The sequence below is a fragment of the Acinonyx jubatus genome, chromosome B1, assembly GCF_027475565.1.
Source record: "Acinonyx jubatus isolate Ajub_Pintada_27869175 chromosome B1, VMU_Ajub_asm_v1.0, whole genome shotgun sequence".
NCBI classification, from domain to species: Eukaryota; Metazoa; Chordata; class Mammalia; order Carnivora; family Felidae; genus Acinonyx; species Acinonyx jubatus.
The window spans coordinates 20,342,618-20,369,130 of record NC_069382.1 but is presented as its reverse complement, the minus strand read 5'-3'; the positions used below and the strand labels follow the sequence as shown (position 1 = coordinate 20,369,130).

General features: G+C 39.4%; 1 protein-coding gene across 3 annotated transcripts in view; it reads right to left on the bottom strand.

The window, feature by feature from the left end:
- The window catches only part of MTMR7 (myotubularin related protein 7), a 176,756-nt gene that overhangs the window by 136,330 nt on the left and 13,913 nt on the right, over positions 1 to 26,513 (bottom strand). Inside the window, exons 3-4 of one of the 3 annotated variants that reach the window (XM_053216349.1) lie at positions 17,823 to 17,891; positions 15,796 to 15,862 (exon numbers count right to left, since the gene is read on the bottom strand). The exons of 1 other annotated variant lie outside the window; for it this stretch is intronic. The gene's annotated coding sequence lies outside the window, so the exon portion shown is untranslated. The remainder of the gene's footprint in view (positions 1 to 15,795; positions 15,863 to 17,822; positions 17,892 to 26,513) is intronic. One more of the 3 variants, XM_053216350.1, reaches the window with a different exon arrangement.

Below are 26,513 nucleotides of genomic sequence, written 5' to 3'. Positions count from 1 at the left end.
TTGTTTTGCTCATTAGCAGGACATCAGTTTTACATGCCGTTCCTCTCATCCCAATAACTTGAGGTTCACTTTGGTTTCTGAGAAGAACTTTGTTACAGGGCAGCTCCACTCAGAACTTGGACTCCGAGTTTCTTGCATATGTAACTATCTATAAAGGACAACAGATTGGTGGGGCACCTGGGTGCCTCAGTGGGTTAAGCATCTGACTCTTGGTTTTGGCTCGGGTCATGAGCTCACGGTTCGTGAGTTCGAGCCCCAAGTAGGATTCTCTCTCTGTCTCTCTCTGTCTCTCTCTCTCTCTCCCCTTCCCTGCTCATGCTTTCTCTCTCTCTCTCTCAAAATATAAACTTTCAAATAAATAAATAGATGGGGCGCTTGGGTGGCTCAGTTGGTTGAGCGACCGACTCCGGCTCAGGTCCTGATCTCACGGTTCGTGAGTTCGAGCCCCGCATTGGGCTCAGTGCTGACAGCTAGGAGCCTGGAGCCTGCTTTGGATTCTGTGTCTCCCTCTCTCTCTCCCCCTTCCCTACTCATGTTCTGTCTCTCTCTGTCTCAGAAATAAATAAACATTAAAACATTTTTTTTAAATAAATAGATAAATGGACAACAAATTGGTTCTTAGAGGTAGATTGCCTGGTTTTAAAATGCACACTTTCTATCCAAAAATGAGACCAGGGTAAAAACTTTCCTTTTGCTGAGGGAGTCTAATAAAAGAAAATGAAAAGAAACATATCTAGTATTGGAGGAAAAATTGTCATTTTCCTTCCAAATAGTGCTAGAGGCACATGTCAAAACATACTAATAATAGAAGAAAAAAAGTTCTCTCTCTCTCTCTCTCTCTTTATTTTTTTTACTGTTAATGTAGCTTGTGTGAGGCAGCTGCAAATCCTCATTTTCATGGAAACAATCCCACACCCTTGTTCACCCCAAAGAGCTCTTTTCTTCCAACTAAAAACAGATTTTTTTCCTTTCATAGGATTGTAGAATTTTGAAACTTAGAGATCATCGAGGCTAATTTTATAAACTGAATGAACAGACAAGAATAAGGCAAGAAAATAATGGGAGAATCTACCCACATACCCCATCTCCCACCCTGTACTCACCTATAAGCTAACTATACTCCAGAAACGTTAAGCATTTTTTAAAGATCTGGTGATCTTAGGGTTCCATATGTTGGCACAGGCACTTCCCTTGCCTGGAATGACAGCCCCTCCTTTATCAGGAACGTGCCTGCTCATACTCCAAGACTTAACTCAAAAGTTGCCTCAACTATGGAGCCGTTCCCAGGTCTCTGAACGAAGCCCTGACCCTGTGTCTTCTTAGAGTACCCGGTTGATAGCTCTACCATGGTATATTACAATAATGTGTTTCATATCCAGCCACTCACTGGACTGTGTGTGACTCAGTTTTAATTCCTCATTTTTATATATCCATTGCCTAGCACGGCACTTACCACACAAGCAGATAACTGATGACTAATGATTGGCTGGAGCTTGCATACGGTTCTCCTCAGCTCTAGTACATTGATTACACATTCTCAGATCTGTTTCTTTTCTAAATTGAAATTATTACTTGCATAATAATTTTGAGCCCCACGCTGTCTGGATAATACACTGAATTTGCATGGTTGCTTGTTTTCAAATTCCTTGATACGTGTTTGAATAAATGAATAACCACAACCTACCATTCATTAAATTCAAGGCGTGTAGGGTCATTCAGGCTTCACCTTAGAAAAATTTGATCACCAGAACTAGCAAATTTAAAACAAAATAAAATTAGAGTTTCACTATTTTTGCCTTTTCTTGTAAGGAATGTCTTTGTCCTTTATTAACTAGATGGGATTAGGCTTCATAATCAAGTAACCGCTGATCCTCATGTTTAGCCCTGGGGAGTTTTCCCTCATTGGTAAGATCTCCTCCACCCAAGTATTTTAGGAACTAGGAAGGATACAGTTTAAGATAACAGATATTTCTAAAATATTACCAAATGTAAGACGTCAACATTTTAAAACTTAATTTTTAAATTTAGTTCTATCTCTATCTTCCAGTCCAGTGGTAAAATGGAAATTATTTTCTCTGGGAGCTCTGACTGCCTTACTGATGAATCATTGCCCCTGTAACACAATCCCTAGACCTGGTTCCTGCGTATTTTCTCCATTGCCATCAGTGGTTTTCTATGTTTATTTCACATGAGCCAAACTGGTGCGAACGTTTCAGTTCCTATGCAAAGACCACTAACCTGTCTGAAGGGGGAGCTCATTTAGGAGTGCTGGACAAAACTTTTGGCTAAAAATCAAAGGCTACATAAAGTTTGGTATAACGAAACTCTGTAAGCACACACGGAGCCAAAAATAAATGTTGTATATTGGCAAAGGCTCAGGGCTCAGAAGTTAGACTTTGAAACTTTTGGTATAAGTTTCAAACTTTCCCTGGAAACTGAAAATATTAATGTTTGCAACTCTTCATAGTACCAAATAGTGGCTCCCCAGAGAAAAATACGGGCATTCTAAATGTTATTCTTATCTGTTTTTCCCTTCATTAAGCCAATTACTGTATTTGTTTTTTAGAAGCGCAGAAAGTCTTTAAAATGTGTCTTATCATTTCCTATGGGGAGTTTTACTAAAGGTAAAGTCAAGTCTCTTTAAATATGTTACCACATTTTTTTCTCCCTAAAACACGAAAAGATTACAGAATTTTTATTTTTATGACCTTATCTCTGGACACCAGAATGTTTTGCCCTCTTCTTAATTTTTTATAAGTAAACACATAAATACATACATACGGGGACAGAGAGAGCTCTATTCAAATTACATTTTAACCAAATTACCAGATAGATCTTACTGACTACTGAAGGCTTATGATTGAAGCTATGGAAATAATCATCGATGTTGTCTCATTCTGCATCCCAATCATACCTACACATCCCATTTCACCTGAATGAAGGTGAAGACACACTGGTAAAACATACACGTCCTGATTAGAGCAGGAAGTAACTGAAAAATCTCACGAGTCTTTCTTGCGACCAAGCCAGGCAGGTTTGGGGGATTCCAGATATTTATGAGCTTATTATAAACTTTGCATTGCTATCTAATTGACGCTAACCAGTGACTCACCATTATTTCATCCCTCCTCACAACCCCACCCAGTAAGATTTGAGGCCCTATGTCTTCATACGTGGAACTTAAAAACGTGCGTGGCAGGGGTGGGGGGATGGGGGAATCCCAAACTACCTGTTACCTTGGCAAAATCCTTAACCACAACACTCCCATCTATCTCCTCACCCTCTCCAAAACCAACAAAGAAACTCACCAGATCGCTTTCTAAAGCTTTCAAAACGTAAATCCTAGTTTTCACATATTATGTATGCTCTTTTGGAAATCACTTGTAATATTAGAGCACTGATCTATTTTCTCTTCAAGACAGAACAGGGCTGAGTGAAAACACCAGGAGGCGTGCCCTATGCAAGCCCATCTATTCCCTGGCCCTCCGCTGCTCGACAGTCCCCCCCCCCACCAACCCCATAATCCAAGCTACCACAGAGTGGGATAGCAGTTAAATATTTCCCAGATTCTCTGAGTAAGTAAACAGATTTTACATTTTTTCTGTGTTTGGTCTCGCAAATAAAAGAGGAAGTCTTTTTAAATCCAGTGTTCTCTCGACAGCTTTATTTTTTTTTAAGTTTTTTAATTTATTTGTGAGAGACAGAGAGTGGGGGCGGGGGAGGCACAGAGAGAGAGGGAGACAGAATCCCAAGCAGGCTCCACGCTGACAGCAGAGCCTGATGTGGGGACTGAACTCATAGAATCGTGAGATCATGACCTGAGGTGGAATCAAGAGTTGGCTGCTTAAGTGACTGAGGCACCCAGGTGCCCCTCTCTCAGCAGCTTTAAATACAAACGAAAGAGGGGCAGGCAGAAAAACAGTGCTAGGTGACAGAATGGCATTTGGCAATTTGCCGGAGTCTGTCCCCTTCCGCCTCCTCTGTGACGTTACCACTGGAGCTGGGGCATCACTCCCGCCACATGAGTTGGTCACCAAAGCACGTGTAGAGCCTTACTAGTGTCAGGTGGTCCCAAGGGGAGACTCACTTTGAATCTAAGACCTTACTTTCACTCGCGGATTTCTGTACCCAAGGCCACGGAAAGTGCATCACTTTTTAAGACACCTGTGTCTCAAGATACTTGACATCACTGAGTAGCGTTGGCAAAGGATGATTCAAGCTCAGTTAAGTTGTTAGGTGGGATCAGTAGTCAGCCACCCATCACACAGTTTTGTAAGGGCAACTTCAAGAGGGGAAATTGCTTTATGAGACTAAAACCTCACTTTGTATTGCCGAAGAAAACAGTGCACCTCGTTAATAACAATAAACAAAATGTGTATCCTTTCCCCTCTCAGAAATGATCATGTTCTACCGACCATACACTAATTACAAATCTTAGCTCATTCCCGTCTCGTGACAAGATAATAGCTTTTAGAACAAACCAGTTGATTGCAGCTGTGTTTTTTTGTCTCCCAGCAAACAATTTCTGAAAATCGGGGCTCTTTTGCCCCTTGGAAAGCTATTTAAGAATATTATAAAACAAAATAAACAAACAAAACAGAAGAAGACTCATAGATACAGAGAACAATCTGGTAGTTGCCAGAAGGGAAGGGGGTAGGGGGATGGGTGAAGAAGGGAGAGGATTAAAAGGTACAAACGCCCAGCTATACAATAAATGAGACACGAAGATATAATGTACAGCCTAGGGAATATAGTTAATAAGCATTAACAACTTTATGTGGTGACGGATGGCAGCTAGGTTTCTTGCGGTGATCCCTTTGTAATATATATAAACATTGAATCGCTATGATGTGCAGCTGAAACTAATATAATATTGTATGTCAACTATACATCAATAAAAATTCTCAGTAATAAATTAAAAGATTAAAGATTATTTTTCATCTCCTATGATGTTATTTATGACTCTCGTTACACGAAGCTTAGCAAAACCACATTAAAGAGCAATTCTTTCGTAAGGGAAATGTCTTCCTTTCCAGACATGTCTAATAGAATCATGTGAAATCTGGACCGAGAGGAGCCTGCAGCAGTGATGGGTACAGAGAAGGAATCTGAGCATAGAAAAGCCATCCCTCACTGTGTCTCCAAGCGGGTGGACTTGGTAGCATTTAATTTTTTTTTTTAAACATTTATTTATTTTTGAGACAGAAAGAGACAGAGCATGAACGGGGGAGAGTCAAAGAGAGAGGGAGACACAGAATCTGAAACAGGCTCTAGGCTCTGAGCTGTCAGCACAGAGTCCAACGCGGGGCTCGAACTCACAAACCGCGAGATCGTGACCTGAGCTGAAGTCGGCCGCTTAACCGACTGAGCCACCCAGGTGCCCCTGGACTTGGTAGCATTTATAGATGCCCTCTGCTTTGGAAGACAGGGATCAGAAGAAAAATTCAGATATAGATTCAAAAGGAAATTCTAAGATTAGAAAACACTCCCAGAAAGAAGGAAGCAGAAGTTTTTGTTTTTGGGTTTTTTTTTTTTGGTCTGATCCCAATAGTTTAATTATATTTTTATTTCTCTTGCCTGAGGAGACATATCCAGAAAAATGTTTCTATGGCCAGTGCCAAAGAAATGACTGCCCGGGTTTTCTGCTGGGAGTTTTATGGTTTCGGGTCTCCCACTTAAGTCTTGAATCCATTTTGAGTTTAGTTTTGTGTATGGTGTCAGAAAGTCATCCGGTTTCATTCTTCTGCATGTAGCTGCCCAGTTTTCTCAACACCTTTTGTAGAAGGGACTGTCTTTTTGCCATTGCATATTCTTGCCTCCTTTGTCATAGATCAACTGACCATATAAGCCACGGGGTTATTTCCGGACTCTCTATGCTGTTCTCTCTATCGATCTTTGTGTGCCGGTACCATACTGTCTTGACTACTGCAACTTTGTAGTGTGCCTTGACGTCTGGGATTGTGATACTTCCAGCTTTGCTCTTCTTTTTCAAGATTGCTTTGGTTCTTCAGGGTCTTTTAAAGTTCCCTACAAATTTTAGAATTATTTGTTCTAGTGCTGTGGAAAACGCGGTTGGTATTTTTGTAAGCTAGCACTAAATCTGTAGATTGCTTTGGATTATATGGGCATTTTAACAATATCAATTCTTCCAATCCATGGCCATGGAATCTTTCCATTTGGTTCTGTCATGTTCAGTTTCTTTCATCCAAGTTTTATAGATTTCAGAGTATAGGTCTTTCACCTCCTTGGTTAAGTTTATTCCTACATATTTTACTCTTGTGATGCAATTGAAAATGGGATTGTTTTTCTTAATTTCTCTTGCTGCTACTTCATGTTTATTATACACAAATGAAACAGATTTTTTTCATATTTTGTATCCTGAGACCCTACTGAATTCACTTATCAGTTCTAATAGTTTTTTGGTGGCATGGTTAGGATTTTTGATATATAATACTATGTCATCGGCAGTGTTTAAATCACTATGTGTAGTTTACAGACAAATATGAAGTGATGTGAAGTTTTTTTTCAGTTTCATTGCAACACAATTGACATATGCCACTTAAAAGTTTAAGGTGTTTAGCATAATGATATACATATGTTATGAAATGATTACTATAAGTTTGGGTAGCAAAATCCATCACCTTGTATAGTTACGAAAAGTTTATTTTCCTTGTTATGACAAATTTTAGGATCTAGTCTCTTAGCAATTTTCAAATACCCTATATAGAAGTGTTAACTATAAATGGATCTTGAGGGCATTATGCTAAATGACACAGTCAACCAGAGAAAGACAAATACTATATTGTCTCACTTCTATGTGGAATCTTAAAAAACAAAACCGAAACCAAAAACAAAACACCAAACTTGCAGAAAAAGAGATCAGATTTGTGGTTAGCAGAGGTGGGGGGTTAGGAGATAGGGGAATTGGGTGAATGTGAACAAAAAGGACAAATTTCTAGTTAAAAGTAAGTCCTGGGAGAGTTGCCTAAGTTTTGTGGTGATTCTCAATTTTGCCCTTTCTCCTGTGCCTCATTTCACTAGGCTTTACATCAGAGACCGCCTTATGAAATGTGTTGGACTAAATTAACGCAACAATAGCCAAATCACAGAACTAAATGAGAAGGTAAATAAAAACCAATTCACTAGCATTTGGTCTCAGATATCTGGACCCGGGCAGCTGCACTGCTGCATAGGTTGTATTCAAAGGAGCATTTGTTCTGTCCCGCAGGAAGGAAACCCAGTGTGTCCTGAGCCAGCATCCCCGGTCCCAAGTTTACATGAGGCTGAGCCCTGTGGGTGGATCACAGCCAGTTGGGTGGTGAGAAGGGAGCGGGGTGAGGAGAAAGGGCTTCAGAGAGAATCAGTGATTGGTAGGAATGAAATGAACTATCAGAGGAGGTCGGGTTCAGGAACCTTACAAGATGTATAGAGAATAGGGACAAACTTTGAACTGAGTTGCAGTCCCACTGGCACACGAGGAATAGAAGTGTGGAAACTAAGAGGAAAATGAGGGCCACATAGGTACCTGGTTAATGCGGCAGTGCAGGTCAGGATGGTGTAGGTTGAAATCCGGTAAGAGTCACAATTTGGGTGTGCTGTGTTTATTGTAACTAGGCTCCAGATCCAAAGATACTAGGAACTGGTGAAGTGCCTTTGGGCTCAAGGAACTGAGGACCTATGAACTCTGGTTTTTCAAGTTGTGCTGTGAGAGCACTAGAGTCCCAGAAGACTTGTTAATTTCTGTCTAGTGTCACCTGCAGCTTCTGATGTTAGTCCTCAAAGATGAGAGATCCAAAGAATACAGAGCCTCATCTATCAGAGAGATTGCCATGGAAGGGGTTGGGATCTAAGCTGTTGGTGGTTCTCCCAATTTTACACGTATTAGAGTCACAGCGGTGGAGCTCGTTTGAAATACAACCCAATCGAGAGATCCTCTTTCAATAGATTTGAGGCAACAGTCCAGAAATCTGTATATGTAACCAGCATTCTAGGCCATTCTCATATGGGCCAGCTGCTAGCACATGCGCAATGTGGTATCGGTTAGAAAAAAAGTGCCTCCTGTGAGTGGACCAAGTTAAAGAGTTCTCCTTTCTTAGGTCCCTCACACTCCTGCCGGTGAGCACATCCTAGCCAGGAGTGCTGGTGGAATGTCAGCCCCGGCTCCTGACTCCTTGGCTGGGCACAATTCAACCTTCACAGTCTCTTTCAGGCGCTCTGATCCTTTAAAGGTCATTCTTGAATCACAGTGTGAGAAAACCTCCTTTAATTCAACATTTCCCAAGCTGTCCTGATGACAACCATATCCTAGTAACCTGTTAGAATGAAAGATGCCTGGGTCCAACTCTAAGCCTATTGAATTAGACTCTTCAAAGGCACAGATTGGGAATTAGTGTTTTAAACACGTGCCTTGGTCATTCTTATCCTCAGAAAAGTTTAGGAAACACTGACTTACGGGGTGGTACTGGGACAACCTTTGTCCTTGGGATATTCTCCCATCTCGGGAAATTGGAGGCATCTTTCCACTCCAGATCATACTGTCCTTCAGAATGGAACAGAAAGACAAAATAATACGAACAGAAGAGCAGACTTGGAAAACGGTCAGGAAGTTCGAAGTACAGTGAAGAATGATAACTCGAAACAAGCTGCATGTCTTCAGAGAAGAAATTAGGAACACTTCCCTTGCAGTTGTAAGCATGAGCCGCTCTAATACGGGGTTTCTGTCCACAATACCTCTTTCCAGTGGTCACACCCTACAAGATCATACATGAAGTAAATTCAACTTTTCATGTCCTCCCTCCTATACCTCGTAAATGCTTTAAGATGTTGTTGCTAGCTTCCTTGGTAGTGACATGTGTTCATAAAGCTAAAGGACATATGTTTTCACTTTCATTTTATAAAGCAACGCCAAAATAATCTGTCCAGGAAAGAACAAAAGACTGTCTGGATTCAAATGTTAGAAGTGGATCTCTGATTTAAGTATTTTTATTCCTTCATGATCTTAACTACAACAGCAGAAAGGTGAATAGAACATGTTTTAGGAGGCTGAAAATTTTCATATGATGACCGGATCCTTATAATGTGCAATGTTATAGGATCGAATCCTACAATATGCATAGTTGTGTAGTTTGAAGATACAGTACTCGTCAGTGTCTTATTCTTCGAAAACAAAACAAAACAAAACAAAAAAATCCCCTTTATGGTGATCTGTGAAATTTAGATTCTATTCTTAAAGGCATTCAGGCCAAGAATGGGATTAGCAATGGGTGTATAGTTTTAATATGTGTCAGGATAACTTTTGGATGTCCCTGGCTCGTATTTGTGACCAGCTGGGGTCCTTGATTATTTGATGGGTCTAATGACCACTCATACCCAGGCCTGGAGATTTGGTTGACATCTTCAAGTCTCGTGTTCTTCCAGCAGGCTTAACAAAATTGATTCCTTGTGGATGTAGATGTTCAGATCTATTTCTGCAGGGGGTATACCCATGCAGTGAATATTTGTTAACAACTGATAAAAATGAAAACATGATAACCCAAAAATACCATTCTAAGTCAACAGGTGTGCTCTGGACAAAACCAGAATTCTTTGTGAGCAAGCCAACAGAAACCTTGCCAAATATCTGGTTAAACAGCCAAAGGTTTGGGTGACCGAACTCTGTTTATAGAATATGGATCCCGTACCGGCTGGAGACATTGGAACAGCCTCCAGCCAGGGTTCCAAGGGCGTGGTGCTAGGAAACTCTTGGCCACCAGGCTCGGCCACGGCGGAGAGGAGGAGGTGAATGTAGACCTGCTGCTCCTGGTAGTCAACAACGGTTTCATTAACATCGAGACCAATCTCCCTGAGAAACACATCTCAGCCTTTCTTTTTCTTTTTATAACCAATATTCTCAGATTGAAATTAAGGAGCATATTTCCCCGCGTTGGCTTTTAAGGCATGTATTTGTTTCGGAGGCATCTGGGGTTGCTCCAGCTTAGTTCATCGTGTGGCAGATGCTTGCGTCTTCGGTCACCACCCTGTACGTGACTAAGTTCACACGTACCTCAGAGTGGACACTGCTCTAAAACTGGTCGTGAGTCTATATCACCACACATTATAACTGTAAAAGTAGGTACTGACTTCTGAGCTACAGATACAGACTGACAGCTATGCCACAGTGACCCACTCTGGGCATGTGCCATCTTGGAAAACAAAACAAAACAAAACAAAAATGGATCCTTTGGAAAATCTGTGAGTTTGGAATCTCTGTTCGTGAGAAAAGTAACAAGAGGCATCTGTCGGGAAGTTATTTGGGGCTGGCTTCCAGATATAGTTTGCTTATTAGTATTGCTTTTACCCCGATACTTTCTCCTTCCCTTATTTCCTGCACTTCACAAACTACTGAAATTCAGACAAGATGAAATAGATAGCCTAAATAATTCCGTAAGTGTTCAAGAAATTAAGTTTGTAATTTTAAAACTTCTGAGAAAGAACTATCTAGGCCCACATGTTTTCACTGGAAAATTGTACCAAACGTTCAGATAATTAATGCCAGTTTTATACAAGGTCTTTCAGAGAGAGAAGGGAATACTTCCCAATTTATTTTACAAGGCTATTATAACCCTGATACCAAAACCAGACAACAAGAACACACAGAAAAAACTACAGACCAATAGTTCTTGTGAATTTAGATGCAAAAATCCCCAAGAATAGTCTAGTAATCCAATAATGTATAAAAAGAATAATACACCATGACTAAGTAGAATTAATTGCAGGTGTAGAAAGATGGTTCAATATTCAAAAATCAATCAATGTAACCCACCAACCATATCAACAGGATAAAGAAGAAAAATCATATGATCATATCAGTTGATATGAGAAAAGCATTTGATAAAAGTCAACAATGATGGATGATAAAAAAAAATAAACCCTCAGTATAATGAGAGTCAAAGGAAATTTTCTCAACCTCATAAAGAGCATCTGCAAAAAACCTATAGCTAACATCAGATTTAATGATGAAACAATGATTGCTTTCCTTATAAGATCATCAGGAATAAGGCAAGGAAACACACCCTTACCATTGCTATTCAATGTTTTACTGGAAGTTGTAGCCATAATAATGAGGCAAATAAGAGAAATAAAAGGCATGTAGTTTTAAAAGGAAGTAATAAAACTGTCTCTATTACAGACAGTGACATGAAGTAATCTTCAAAAAAAATCTCCTAGATTTTAAAAGTGAATTCAGTAAGGTCATATGATGCAAATCAACACACAGAAATTAAATCTACATACTGACAATGAACACATGAAAACCAAATTTAAAAATGCAATACCATTTATAAGGAAAATGAAATACTCATGTATAAATCTAACAAAGCAGGTACTAGATCTAGTTAATGAAAATTACAAAACACTGATTAAAGAAATCAAAGAAGATTTCAATAATTGGAAAGACATACCAGGTTCATGGATTGGAGGACTACACATAATAAAGATGTCAGTTCTCTCCACATTGATCTATGAGTTTAGCAAAATTCTTATCAAAATCTCAGCAAGTTTTCTTGTTGACATAGACGAACTTATTCTAAAATTTATACAGAAAAAGAAAAACCCTAGAATAGCCAAAACAATTTTGAGAAAGAATACATTGGGAAGAATCACTCTTCTCAAGATTAAGGCTTACTACAGAACTATAGTAAACCAAGACTGTGGTAGTGGCAGAGAGATAGACACACAGATATGTGGAACAAAATAGAGACCCAGATATAGATCCACACAAATATGGATTCAACTTATTTTTTACAAAGGAGCAAAAGCAATTCAATGAAGAAGATATAGCCTTTTCGATAAATGGTGCTAGAACAGTTGGGCATCTAAAACAAAACATGCAAAACAAAACAACCCCCAAAAATCTATAATCTAAACCTCAAACCTTATGCAAAAATTTAATTCAATATGGATCATGGAGTTAAATAACATATAAAACTATAAAACTTCTAGAAAAAAAAAGGAGACAGTCTTTGGGAATGAGGACTAGACAAAGAGTTCTGGACTTGACGATAAATGCATATTCATTAAAGGGAAATTGATAAATTGGACCTCATCAAAATACAAACTTTGCCTCTATGAAAGACCTTGTTAAAAAGATGAAAAATAAAAGCTACTAACTTGGAGAAAATATTTGGTAATCACTCATCCAACAAAAGTCTTATACACAGAATACATAAAAAGCTCTCAAAACTGAACATTAAAAACATTCAGTCAGAAAATGGGCAAAAGACATGAATAGACATCTAATAAGCACATGAAAAGATGTTCAATATCATTACCCAGTGGAGAAATGCAAATTAACCATAATGAGATATCACTACGTAACTATCAGAAAGGCAAACATAAAAAAATTGATGATAGCAGGAAATGCTGGCAAGGATGCAGAGAAACTCATCACTCATTCATTGCTGATGGAAATGTTAAATGCCACAGCCACTTTGGAAAACAGTTGGCAGTGTTTCATAAAACTAATCATGCAATTACCCTACAACCCAGCGATTGCACTTGCTAGCATTTATTCCCAAGAAATGAAAACATTTGCTTGAAGAACTTGTACATAAGTAGCTTTATTCATAATTGTCAAAAGCTAGCCATTAAACAAATGTGCTTTACTGAGTAAATAGCTAAACAAACAAATAGTATATGCATACCATTGAATACTACTCAGCAATAAAAGGTACAAACTATTGATACATGCAGCAACTTGGATGAACTTCAAGGAAATTGTGAAGAATGAAAAAAACTTCTTAAGAATACATATTACAAGATTCCATTTATGTGACATTTGTGAAACAATACAGATGGAGAACAGATAAGTAGTCACCATAGGTTAGGGGTGGGAAGGAGAGGTGGGTGTGGGTATAAGAGGGTGGTAGGGAGGAGTCTTGCTGTGACAGTATCGTATCATAATTGTGATGCTGGTTGCATGAAGCTACATGTGTGATAAAATTGCACAGAGTGGGGCATCCGGGTGGCTTAGACCATTGGGTGTCCGTCTCTTGATTTCAACTCAGGTCATGATCTCAGAGTTGTGGGACTGAGCCCTGAGTTGGGCTTGTTCCACGCTGAGTATGGACCCTGCCTAGGATTCTCTCCTTTCCCTCTGCCCCTCCTCTCCTCGTGCACACTCTCTCTCTAAAATAATGTTTAAAAATTGCACCAAGCTAAACACACACACACACACACACACACACACACTGCTCTGTGATTGTACCAATGTCAATTTCTTGGTTTGGATATTATACTTCTATAAAAACTTGCTATACTTATTCATGACGTTACATTGGAAGAGGCAGGGTGAAGGTTGCACAGGACCTCTCCTCACATTTCCTTACAGATGTCTGTGAAGCTATAAATATTTCAAAATAAAAAGGTTTCGAAAAACAAGGTGGTAGACGAGATGGTCAAGAAATAAGTGTAGCTGGTGCTCTCACACCTTTCTAAGGGCACTTCAAAGAGACAGTCTTTGGGGAAAAACCACTTGGCACACATTTTTTTCCAAACTTTTACCTAGAAGTCTCCGTTTTGGGACCTCTAGAGAGAGTATCCTTAATAAGAGAAAAGTATAAACAGGAAGAAATGTTTCATAGTGTTATTTGTAGTAACAAAAAAAAATTGGATGCAATATAACTTTCAAGTATCAGTGGGAGGATTACTGACATACGACATGCATCTATCCAGTGAAACACCAGCTGTAATTCAATGTGATGGTTAAAAACACAAAGTAGCAAAATAAAAAGGACAAAATCAGGATGCCAAATAGTTTGGATTACATTTATGCAAAAAGGAGGGAACAAAAATAAATAAGAATATGTGTGTTGGTATGTTGAAAACTTGGGATTGTTTTTGCTCTTCTGCATTTTCAATGTTTTTTAAATATAATGTTACCTTTTCATACTCAAAACAAACAGAGAAAATCTGCCACCTGCCAAGTTATACATTTATCGATCACTTTGAGCAGACCCAAGTGCATAGCTCCTGGATAACATTATGGCTCTGGGTGTTTGGTGGGAATAGGTAGGAAGGACAAGAAAGAGCACAGATCACACTTGCCTACTTTCAAATTTGGCGTATATCAGCCCTACATCAGGAGGAAGATATTCTCTGCTTTCTATTTTCTATTTCACGCAACCCAGAACTCAGCTTAGCACTAATAACAATAATGATTTAGCTATGCTATGGGTAATCTATGGCATGTGAGCTGGTCTGGGCCCCTCTTCATCACTCATTGCATTATTTCTGAATTCTCAATTGCTGTCAACAAAATTGAAAAGGGCCATTGTACACAGTTGGTAGGAAGTAAATTGGTGGAGCCATTATGGAAAACAGTACAGAGGTTCCCCAACCTCTGTATGGATCGAAATACTGTACGATCCAGCAACCCCACTTCGGAATATACATCCAAAGGAGATGAAATAACTCTCTTGAAGAGGTGTCTACATCCCCATATTCATTGCAGCATTATTTACACTAACAAAATACGAAAACAACCTGAAAGTCTATTGACAGATCAATGGATAAAGAAGATGTGGTATACACACACAATAAAATATTATTCAGCCTTTAAAAAAAAAATCCTACCATTTTCAACAACATAGACGACATCAAGCTAAGAGAAATAAGTTAGTCATAAGAGGACCAATACTGTATAATGCCACTTATAGGAGGTATCCAAAGAGTCAAACTCATAGAAGCAGAGAACAGAAGAATAGAATGGTGGTTGCCAGACAATTGGGGTGGGTTGGGGTGGGATGGGAAGTTGTTCGATGAGTATAAAGTTACAGTTAAAAGAGATGAATAAATTCTAGAGATCTGCTATACAACATAGTGCCTACAGTTAACGGTACAGTGTTGTGCACTTAAAAATTTGTTAAGAAGATAGATCTTATGTTAAATGCTCTTATCACACACACACAAAAGCAAAGGGGCACAGGAAACCTTTTGGTGATCATGCCTATGATTAGTACTTTAATTGGGATGATGGTATCACAGGTGTGTGCATATGTCCAAACTCACCAACATATATACATTAAATACATGCATTTTTTACATATAGAGTATATCTCAATAAAACTAAAAAAAAAAAACACAACACTGCCTTTTTGGGCAATATAGGATATCCTTAGGGCAAGCGTATCCATCATATAGTCTTCTAGGCGCAAATCTATTAGTAATTTGGCAGTTTATAATAAATGATGATAGTCTCTATATTTATTGTTTGTATGTGTTCATACATGTCTTACAAACACAAGGATTTAAACATTTTTTTAAACATTTATTTACTTTTGAGAGACAGAGAGTGGCAGAGTATGAGCAGAGGAGGGGCAGAGAGAGAGGGAGACACAGAACTCGAAGCAGGCTCCAGGCCCTGAGCTGTCAGCACAGAGCCCAACGCGGTGCTCGAACTCACAAACTGCGAGATCATGACCTGAGCCGAAGTCAGACCCTCAACCGACTGAGACCCCCAGGTGCCCCATAAACACAAGTATTTACCCCTCCCTACTTCATAAAAATCTAATAGGACTTGAAAGCATCACATGTGGCTGCAGCTAGGACCATGAAAATGCATTGGGTGTTATGAATCCTGATATTTGCCTGGAAACAAGCCAGCTGACCAGGAGATATGTCTGGTAACAGTGCTTACAGATATCTACTGTTCCTTCACAGTGTGGTGTAATTTGTAAATACACATTCATTTGTATGAGGTTTTAATGTTTCTCTCTCACTCAGTTGGAAACCCCAAGAGAACACGGTCACATCCCTTACCTGCACTCCAGGGTTCAAGTGACCCGACAGACTGCCCAGCTCGTAGTTGGTACCTGACAAGAATGCCCTGAAATCATAAATACGCAGGTATAGGTGGTTGTGATGCTCTTTTGAGTGTTGGAATAGACAGGGAAAAAACCTAAATTTTGAAAGTCAATTATGTGCTTGGCACTGTGCATATTTTCTTATATAATTTTCATTAGAGTCCTCAAGCTGGCTATTATAATTGCATTTGAAATAACCGAATTTAAGTTCAAAGAGGTTGAACTATTTCCCCACGGTTAGTTTCTTTGGGAATTCAGATCTGTCTGACCGTAAATACTTTGTTTTTGTCTATGTCTCGTAGGCACCTTAAGCCCTACTGAGAGGAGAGAATTTAATGACAAAATTGCCTTTAGACGGCACTGGAAGATAATGGTGGGGCCATGTATGGAATAAGTTTAATGGAGGAAAGGGACCAAACTAGGGCCGAACCCCAGGCACCCCCAGGTGGGTGAAGATGTGGCAGAGAAACCCCCAGCCCTACAAGCACTGTCTTGGGAGAAAAACTTCTCTCTTGGGGTAGCATGGAATGTCACTGATGCCAGAGTGAAGATATCCTATGGATTTTTTCCTTTTTTTTTTTTTTTTTTTGTAACTCTCCTTAATCTCATTTTGGTTATATCACTTCAGCTTTGAAAGGCTGCCTGGGGAATTTTTGATGATGTAATGATCTGAGTAGTTGAAGTGTTTTAAATCTTCAGCAAAACCCAGGATCAGAGTTACTGTTGTGTCTTTACATTATCTCTGAAGCATGCCTACTATAAATAAATATAGGGCCACTTGTACTCTATCCAAGACCAAAGAACCAAAAGCAGGATGCCAGTCACCTTGACAAAACCAGACATACTCATTCCTTCAACTAGTAGTCTTTTGTGTGGATGTAGGAACCATGGCTGAAGAACACAATCACTGGTTTCCGGCTTCATGGCACTAACACTTTAAGTTATTATAAACCATAATCAAATTCTAACCAAAATTCCCTGAACGGAAGTCCAGTGAAGAACTAGAAATGAGAATTACCTGACTCCTCAGCTGACAAGCATTATTGCTTACATGAAGAATTAGAGAGGAAAGCAATAGAATATTTTACGTTGCTTGAGGAGAGAACAGATTTCTCTTTGCAGGCCAAATTCTTTCTGTTTCCCTTTCAAAATAATGCAAGCAAAAAGGCAGTGGGCAGAAGGGATAGTGAGGCTTTATTTGGCTAAACATTTTATACCGCTTGCCTATTTCCAAAAGATAGCATAATAATGTGTATTAAGCCACATGAGTTCAGCAAAATTCCTGAGATGGTTTAAAAATAATTATACAGTTAAATGCAATCCAATTTTGCCTTTGAGTTTTATTTCACAAGGATAAGCATGGTTTAGAAGCTGCTCAGACTTCAAGAAGCTCGCACAAGCACATTTTGATGAGTTGAGTGTCAGTGTATCAGAAACATACGGATTTCATTTGCTTTGAAATACATATAAGCCTAAAAATCAAGTAGAACAGTGGTTGTCAAAACATATGCTCTGGGAAAAGCATGGTACAGTGTTTTCCTCAAGCAGACTCAGTGAAATCCTTTTCATTTGTATCCTTTAATGAATTCTAGTCAAAACTTGGCACACGGTTGAATTTTACTTTTCCTTATTTTAATGTCTCATCTGAGAATAGCTCTTTTTTTTTTTAATTTTAGGCTTTATGGATCACCATTGTATTGCTTATGGATTTCTATTAAAAACATGAAACTAAAAAGGAAAAAAAAAAGTTTTGTGTTCAAATTTACTAATTTAAGTGGATGTGAAGTTAACTGTATTTCTTTCCTTTAGGAGTTAATGAGCCGATATGAGGGGAAAAATTATTTATTTATTCTTTAAAAATTGTATAAGTTTACTTATTGATTTTGACAGAAAGCAGTGGAGGGGCAGAGAGAGAGGAAGAATGAAAATCCCAAGCAGGCTCTGTGCTGTCAGCACAGAGCCTAATGCGGGGCTCGAACTCACCAACTGTGAGATCATGACCTAAGCCGAACCAAGAGCTGGACACGTCACCAACGGAGCCACCCAGGTGCCCTGGAAAACAATTATTTATATAAAGTCAACTATCGTGTTTGAAAGAAGGAGGTTCAGGAATGTGGATCTTGCTATATTATCTGTATTTTGCTGTAATGTTTCATATTTGAATTTTTTTTCCCTACATGTTGATTTGATTATTATTTTCAACTGAAAGCTCTTGGAAAGTAGACTCTGTAAGTTTTATCTGCTTGTACGGTGTTTTGGGTTTTTTTTAAAGCCCCATATTTCTCTATGAACCAGATAGTGACCAATGCAATTGCCTTAAAGAATTTTCTAAGCATTATAAGGCTTCATGATTATTGACAAAGAAACTCAAAACCCCAGTAACTCCTTCTTCCTTTATTACAAAGTTTACTTTTTTAAGTGCCAGACATATTATCAATTATACCTCAGAATCACACGGGATTATCTTTCATTTTTTTATTAAGCAAAAGTTTATGTGTACCCCAAAGGAAAAGAAATTGTCTATGTATGTATTCTCTGCCATTTTTAGAAAGGTCTACTTTTTTCCAGAGAAATGTAAAGGCATATTCTTGAAGTGATTTTTTTATAGCGAACTCTACGGTCACAGCAGATTAGGCATCATTTTTATATTCAAACCCCTGCAGAGGTGTCATAATATTCCCTTTTACGCTCACAAAATCAGGTTACCACTGTGATATATTTCCCTAAAATCATTGTTTCATGTTAGCCCAACCTGTGTTTTCATAATCACATTAAACTACAGTGCATGGGGGGCGCCTGGGTGGCTCGGTCCGACTTCGGCTCAGGTCATGATCTCATGGTCCGTGAGTTCGAGCCCCGCGTCGGGCTCCGTGCTGATGGCTCAGAGCCTGGAGCCTGTTTCAGATTCTGTGTTTCCCTCTCTCTCTGCCCCTCCCCTGTTCATGCTCTGTCTCTCTCTTGTCTCAAAAATAAATAAACGTTTAAAAAAAATTAAAAAAAAAAAACAAACTACAGTGCGTGGTACAAAGCAGGGACTTTGTCACTGGCGGGTTTCTGAATAAGAAGGCACATGTTGCCTTGCACCGCCCCAGCCTAACCGTCAGCTGAGATGAAATGTATACCATACATGCAGCAAAATCCGATTAGTGTCTGGAACTTCCAGCGGGTGGACATTTACAGTCTGTTTTTCACTGTGTTTGCCTAAGAGCAGAAGCTTGAACTAAGTTATCACAAGAATTGCCCAACATCAAGCTTGTCAGCTGGTTTTTGACACCTACGTCAACACCAGATAGAAAGCGGTGATTGCAGCTCCCCAGCTACACCCCTCCACACACCCCCTCCACACACCCCTTGCTATCACTAATCACAGGGCTGCCAGACGGGACAATAAAATTATTTAGCCTTACTCTATTTTTCCCTAAGTTGTGTTTAAAGCTTTGCCTTTTGTATAATGTTCTCTTTTTAACCTCACCTAACTGTAGAGACCTACCCTAACCTCTCCTGGCCATTAAAAAAGATGTAGCTTTAATTCTTGATGAGAAAAATCAAGCAATACATTAGAGATGGATAAAGCAATGTTCGAAAATTAGTATTTTTATAATTACTTACCCCGGGTACTTTGCTTTTTGTATTTGTACTGGCTTGTGGCACGTTTCAACCAGTTGACAAATGGTTTTGACAAATGCCTAGTCATTGTCTCACTGTCTCTCCACCTACATTTCCACTCACATCTCTGTTTGAAATCACAAGGTTAAAGGACAAGTTGTCCTAAGTATTGAAATCCCATATTTGTCTAGTGCTGAAGCATGTTGGAGGCAGGAACCACTCTCCTGCCAACTGCTTCAACCTTGACCCACAGGACACCTACCACCTTCATTACAAGAGCGGTGATGCGTTGGTGGTGTATCTCCCCTGCCATTTACATTCTTCCCTGGAGTCAAGATATCCAGCGGACTGGAGAAATTCCAGAGAACCTCCCTACCTTACATAGAGGCAATGTCATGGAACTTGCTTTGAGAAGTAAAACGATACTTTGAGAAGCAACAAGATAGCAGAAAAACCATAACATCCACTTTGGGGTTTTTTCCCCTCTACCTTCCTCTACTAACTAGGCTTATAGCCTTGGGAAAGGAAATTTAAATTATCCATGTTTCTATTTTCTTTTGTGACAAATGAGATAGCTGCACAGGGTTAAGCCAGAGCCCCTCCCGCTGCCCCCGCTCCCCATAGCTCTAGCTTTCAAAGGTTCTATGACAACAGCGTGCTTTACCAATGGACAGGAAGAACACCAAACAGCAAGAATACAAATCCAGGTTCTCCACTACCCTACGACACCTTGGGTTGCAACTTGCCTCATTTTCTTGGAGGTAGTAGTGAACCAAAACATAAAGAATAATCTTAAGAAGTTACCTAATCCAAGCTTGGTGATATCCACTCCCCTGCTCCCATAGGCACATACTTGTTAGAGTATTGAAAATGTTACACATTTCACTTTTCTATTATCAGGGAAGTTCACTGGAGAGTAGACACCAGAGAAAAATGTGGGGGGGGGGCTTTTCTTTGATGATTGGATTTCTTTTTATAATCAGTCTTGGTAGTGAAGACACCAAGGACAACACAGGTCATTCCTGACTTTGCTCTCCCTCACAAGAAGAACAACCAACAATTATTCAGGAATGGATCACCACTGAATCCTAGAACATAGGGGTGAGGCCAAACATCTCCTGGGCCCCAGAGACCAAGACAGACTGCATTATAAAGAGAAGCAGCTAAATGTGCCAGCATTGTCCTTTCCCCAGGCCAGTCTCATGGAAAGGTCTCTCCTGAGCCTCTGGTTCCCACAGTAGGAAAAGAACACCCAAGGGCTACTACCAGCCCTCTCCAGTATTGTGGGTCACTTTGTGGGAGCCCCTACTCTGATCTCACACCATGGGGATTGCAGAGAAACCTGGGATTTCAACCACAGAAAATCTGACTGTGAAGAAGAAGGAGGGAGGGTCTTGTAACAACCAGCACAAGGATCTTGGCAGATGGAGTTCATACCTGCAGTGCTCAGGTAATGATCCCAACCAGCAGCTTTGTTCCTCTGCACAACTGAGTCAGAGGTTCAATCTGACCAGGGAACTTGGCAAAGTGCATATCTACCTAGTTCAAATTTTCAAACAAGGAATTCTGCTGTCCTTACAGCCAGGTTTTCCCATGCCCAGGCAAGAAGTGAAGTCACAGCCCCACCCACTGTGGAGAGTGTCTTTTGGCCCTTTCTGACCAGAAGGGTTGGTGACAACTCTTAGAAGCTGTGCAGCTCAGCAGCGTTCAAGGCTCGAGAAAAGCAGGCAGAGCTGATAGTTTACAGAGCAAAGTCAGTGACCTTGTTTGGCCAGGGAACTTGGGGTTCAGGTTGGCTTGAGAAAAGACAACAAAGAGCTTTACTAGGTTTAGAGCTGCCTCCCCACTGTGTATGGGCAGGGAATCTAATCCATAGACACTCGAATTACTGAAGATAGCCTTTAGCTTCTCCCACAAGGGAAAATAACCAGAGCACAGGGGCAGCTGTGTAGCCAATTCAACAGCCCTATGTGCAGCAACATTTGAATGGAGAGTATATTGCATGGCTTCCCCCATCTGCAGAGCAAAACCAGTGGCCTCAACTGACCAGGGAATTCAGTGCATGCTCTGGTCTGATTCAGGTCCCCAAACAATGAGTTGTACAGGCCCTGAGTCCTGTCCTGTTGCCCTGCCCAGGCAAGGAAGCTAATGTATAGTCTTATCTAGTCCTGAACCATCTAATAAGCCTAACCAGAGAATCCAACCAACCATGGAGCCCATCTTTCAGCTCACTTGGGTAAGGAATCAAGCTAGCAGTCCTAGGCAAGTATTCTTAGCCAGTGGCATCCCCCCCACCCCCACTCATTCCTGTCCTCAGAGCTCAAACAATTGCCTTGCACAAAAACAGACCACAATAGTAGTTCTATCTGCCCAAGGACATTACCAGTAGACACACCCAGAAATCCAAACTAAGCGGACTGGTGAAGAATGGTCTCTGTTAAAGCAAACCTGTGAAGTATGGAAGAGGAGTCCCATTACCCAAATGTGTAGATATCAATGGAAGGAATTAAGGAACACACACACACACACACACACACACACACACACACACGAATCAGATAAATATGTACCCACCAAATGAAATAATGAAGTTCCAATTACTGACTCTAAAAAGTGGGAATTTATGAACTATCAGACAAAGAATTCAGAATAATGCTCTCAAAGAAGTTTTGTGAACTACAAGAAAACACGGACAGATAACTAAACAAAATTAAGAAAACAAAGTATGAACAAAAGAAGTTTGACAAGGAAATAGCAACCATAAAAAAAAGAAAGAAAGAAAAACAGAAATCCTGGTGTTGGAAAATAACTGAAGAATTCAGTACAGCATTTCAAAAGTAGACTCAATCATGCAGAAGAAAGAACCAGCAACTTGGAGTTGAGGACACAAGGGTAATCCAGGCAGAGGAGCAAAAAGAAAAAATAATGAAGAATGAAGAAGGCCTGTGGGGATTATAGGACACAATGAAAAGAAACAGTATTCATATTACGGGAATTCCAGAAGAGAAGGGGGTGGGAAGTGTATTTAAAGCAATAATGGTTGACAGCTTCCAAAACCTGGGGGGAGAAGTATACATCCAGATCCGTGAGGCCCAGAGGATTTCAAATAGGTTGAACCCAGATGGAGCTACACTGAGACACATTATACTTAAATTGTCAAAAGTCAAAGACAAAGAAAGAATTGTAAGAGCAGCAGATAAAAGAAAGAAGTTATATGCAAAGGAACTCCATAAGACATTTGGCAGATTTCTCAACAGAAACTTTTCAGGCCAGGATAAAATGGAACATCATATTCAAAATATTGAAGGAAAATAACAATCAACCAAATCCGATACCCAGAAAAGCTGTCCTTCAGAAATGAAGGAGGGATACTGACTTTCCCGAGCAAACAAAAGCTGAGGTAGTTCATTACCACTAGAACCGCCTTACAAGAAATGCTAAAGGGAGTTCTTTGAGTGGAAGTAAAATAATGCTAATTAACATAATAAAAACACAGTAAGGTAGTGTAAATCTCACTGGTAATGGTAAATGGATAATCATAGTTAGATTCTGCAATAAGGTAACAGTGTACATAATTCACTTACAACTCTAGTTTAAAACTAAAAAGAAAAAAAAGAATGTAGAAAAACAATGGTACTACAATATTCTGTTAGTAGTTACACAATAAAAAAAGCATGCAAATTGTGACAAAAATAACCTCAAGTGTGAGGAGAAGTACAAGTGTAAAGGTATAAATTCTTTATGTTAGTTAATCTAAAGTTATGTTGTTATTAGTTTAATCAATCAAAAATAGATTGACAGCCCAAGAGTAATTATTAAAAATAAATATTTTGGGGCACCTGGGTGGCTCAGTCGGTTAAGCATCCAACTCAGGTCATGATCTCATGGTTCAGGGGTTCGAGCCCTGCATCAGGCTCTGTGCTGATGGCTCAGAGCCTGCAGCCTGCTTCGGATTCTGTCTCCCTGTCTCTCTGCCCCTCCCTTGCTTATGCTCTCTCTTAATCTCTCTCTCAAAAATAAACATTCAAAAATAAATAAATAATATTTTAAACATCTAATTCCAAGTAAAGTCATAACTGCAAATAGAGAACACAACACATCAGCATGAATATAGAATATTCATTGCATGAGTTCGGACAAATGAATCTGAAAGATGATTTTGTATAGAAGTAAATAAGAAGAATCTTACCAAAAAAAAAAAAAAAAAGGAGAAGGATCCTGGGAATATCTGAAAACTTTCTTATTACACTGTTCAACCTTGCCACCCATAGTCCCCAGGTCACTGTTTGTTATGAAACTGTCAGAATGGCAAAAATCCATGGAAGCTCTCATATCCTTAAAACAAAAAGTTCAATGACCCCTCTGGTGAACCTATTTCCAGAACGAGTACAAAATAATACCTTCTAGTATAAAATTGATTAGTTTTGTTGCTAAAGATGGAGAAGAGAACAAAATACAAAGATATTCGAAATTGTACTTTGTAGAAGAGACAAAAAAATAGGTAAGCCTCACATATGAGTCAATAAAGCTTGGCAAACCAGCTACGAAGTTGAAGGCAAATATTATGCTGAGAGAAAATAGAATTATCTCCTCCCCAAATCTCTTTACTAAATACCACTGGTGAATGGCAAATATTACAAAGACACTGTCTTATCTAGGGGTTCGGGTTAATAGGTAGCACAAAAGACAAAGCAATAGCATTCCCCTTGAAAATCTCTTGCGATGATGATGTTGGGATGTCATCGGTAACCACACAAGAGACAAATAATCTCTTACTCATTACAAGACCAGTTTTTCCTCCAACACTGGGACAGATTACTCCTTTTTGGTAGGCACTGCATGAGTTGGACAGATTGCATTTAGAGACCATAGTATACAAAATATATGTACCTTTAAACCACAGAGTCATAATTGGTGGAACTTGCTAATTGTTCCCCTCTCTCACTTTCTGTCTGTAATAAGGTTGAATATCCCTAAATTAAATGAGCAAGGGACACAACACTTTTGCATCAGTGTGTTTTAATGAAAGAGCAAATCTTGTGCATGTCTTCCTATCTGTCATATTTTGCTTCATACTTCAATAATTATGGTGAAGTTCTTGAAATATATGTGAAAGAAATGTATTAGACAACTTTGTTATGGGGGAAGACACATTTCATTTTATTTTATTTTTTAAATGTTTATTTTGAGAGAGAGAGAGAGAGAGAGAGACAGTGAGCAGAGGCAGAGGAGGGGCAGAGAGAGGTGGGGGCAGAGAGAATTCCAAGCAGGCTCCATAGTGTCAGCACAGAGCCTGATGTGGGGCTCAAACTCATGAACTGTGGGATCATGACTTGAGCCGAAGTCAAGAGTTGGGTTCTTAACTAACTGAGCCATTCAGGCACTGCAAAGGAGATAGATTTCAATTAAAGGATATTTAATAAACTAGATATCAGCTGAAAAAACATGTACTGAGATTAGTGCTGATATTAGCGATGTGTGAAGCAAATTAAAAAACAAAACAAAACAAAAAACATGGCATCTGAATGCCAATCCACTTATTTATTTACAGGGGACAGCAGCCAGCTTGATGCTTATAATGACATTTGACTCATTCTATAATTCCAAACATTTTCTCAAGTAGCTCATCCCAGTGCCCATATTAGTACCTGAACAGACAGAATCTTTCTCTCTTTCTCTGCACCTGTTTCTTTATGTGAATCTACTACAGTTGTCTCAGCCTTGGTGGTGGGGAGCAGTAATGAAAAAAATGAGGAGGAAATTAAGCTGTCCAAGGTTCTGGTAAAATAAATTCAAATCAAAAGTGGAGGTGTAGAACCTTAGGTCCAAGTTAATTCACCAATTCAGTTATAATGAATCAAAGATAATATTTTGACCCCAATTTCTATTGGTGTCTATTTCTTGAGTGTCTCAGAACCCTGAGGGAAAATAAATGAGATTAATTCCTGAGCCTGAGCACATGACACATTGGCCAAGAGACCTTGAAAATGAACTAGCAGAACTAACATAGGGTTATGAAGATACCATAGGGTAGTGGGGCTTTTGCGTTGGCTGTGGCATTTGGTGACTGCAAATGAATGGCTAGCTTTGTAACCAATGTGTATTGCAAAATTTGAGCTCACTAGACTATAAAGAATAGCAGTCCCCCCAACTGTGTTTGTTAACCTACTCCATTTCTGTCTGAGGAGGGACTCAATTCTCTCTCAGGTCAATTCCATAACTTTCCAATACCTTTGATTATTAGATAAGTCTCATTTTAGCTCCTATAGCTACATACAGTTCTTTATTTTTTTCTGCTTTATTGAGGTGTTATTGGCATAGAATGAGTTGCACATCTTTCAGGGGTACAATTCAATATGTTCTGACACATATAAGCATCTGTGAAACTGTCCCCAACGTCAAGGTAGTGAATACAACCATCACTGCAAAGTTCCCTCTTGCCCCTCGGAAACTCTCACTCCTACCCCTTCATAACCCCTCCTTCCCTTAAACAGCATGCAGTCATTTTGTTCTCTGGTTTCTTACCCTCAGCACAAATATTTTGAGGTTTATCCATGTTGTTGTGTGTACCAATAGTTCACCTCTTTTTCTTGACTCATTGTATTCAATTATATGGTTATACCACAATTTGTATATCCGTTTGTATGTTGACGGACATTTGTGTTGTTTCCAGTTTGGGATTATTATAAATAAAGCTGCTGTGAAAATTTGTGTACAAGTTTTTATATGGGCACCTGTGCTTTTATTTATCATTTTATTTTATTTTATTTTAAAGAGACACAGAGAGAGCATGAGCAGGGGAGAGGAACTAAAGGAGAGTGAGAGAGCATCTTAAGCAGGCTTCACCCTCAGCACAGAGCCCAATTCAAAGCTGACCTCACGACACTGGAATCATGACCTGTGCTGAAATCAAGAGTCAGACGCTCAGTTGACTGAGCCACCCAGGTGCCCCTTTTTAAATTCAGTTTAATTTAATTTAATTTAATTTTATTTTATTTTATTTTAATTTTTCATTGCACCTTTGCTTTTAAAATTTTAGATAAATACCTAATTGAGGAAAGGCTGGGT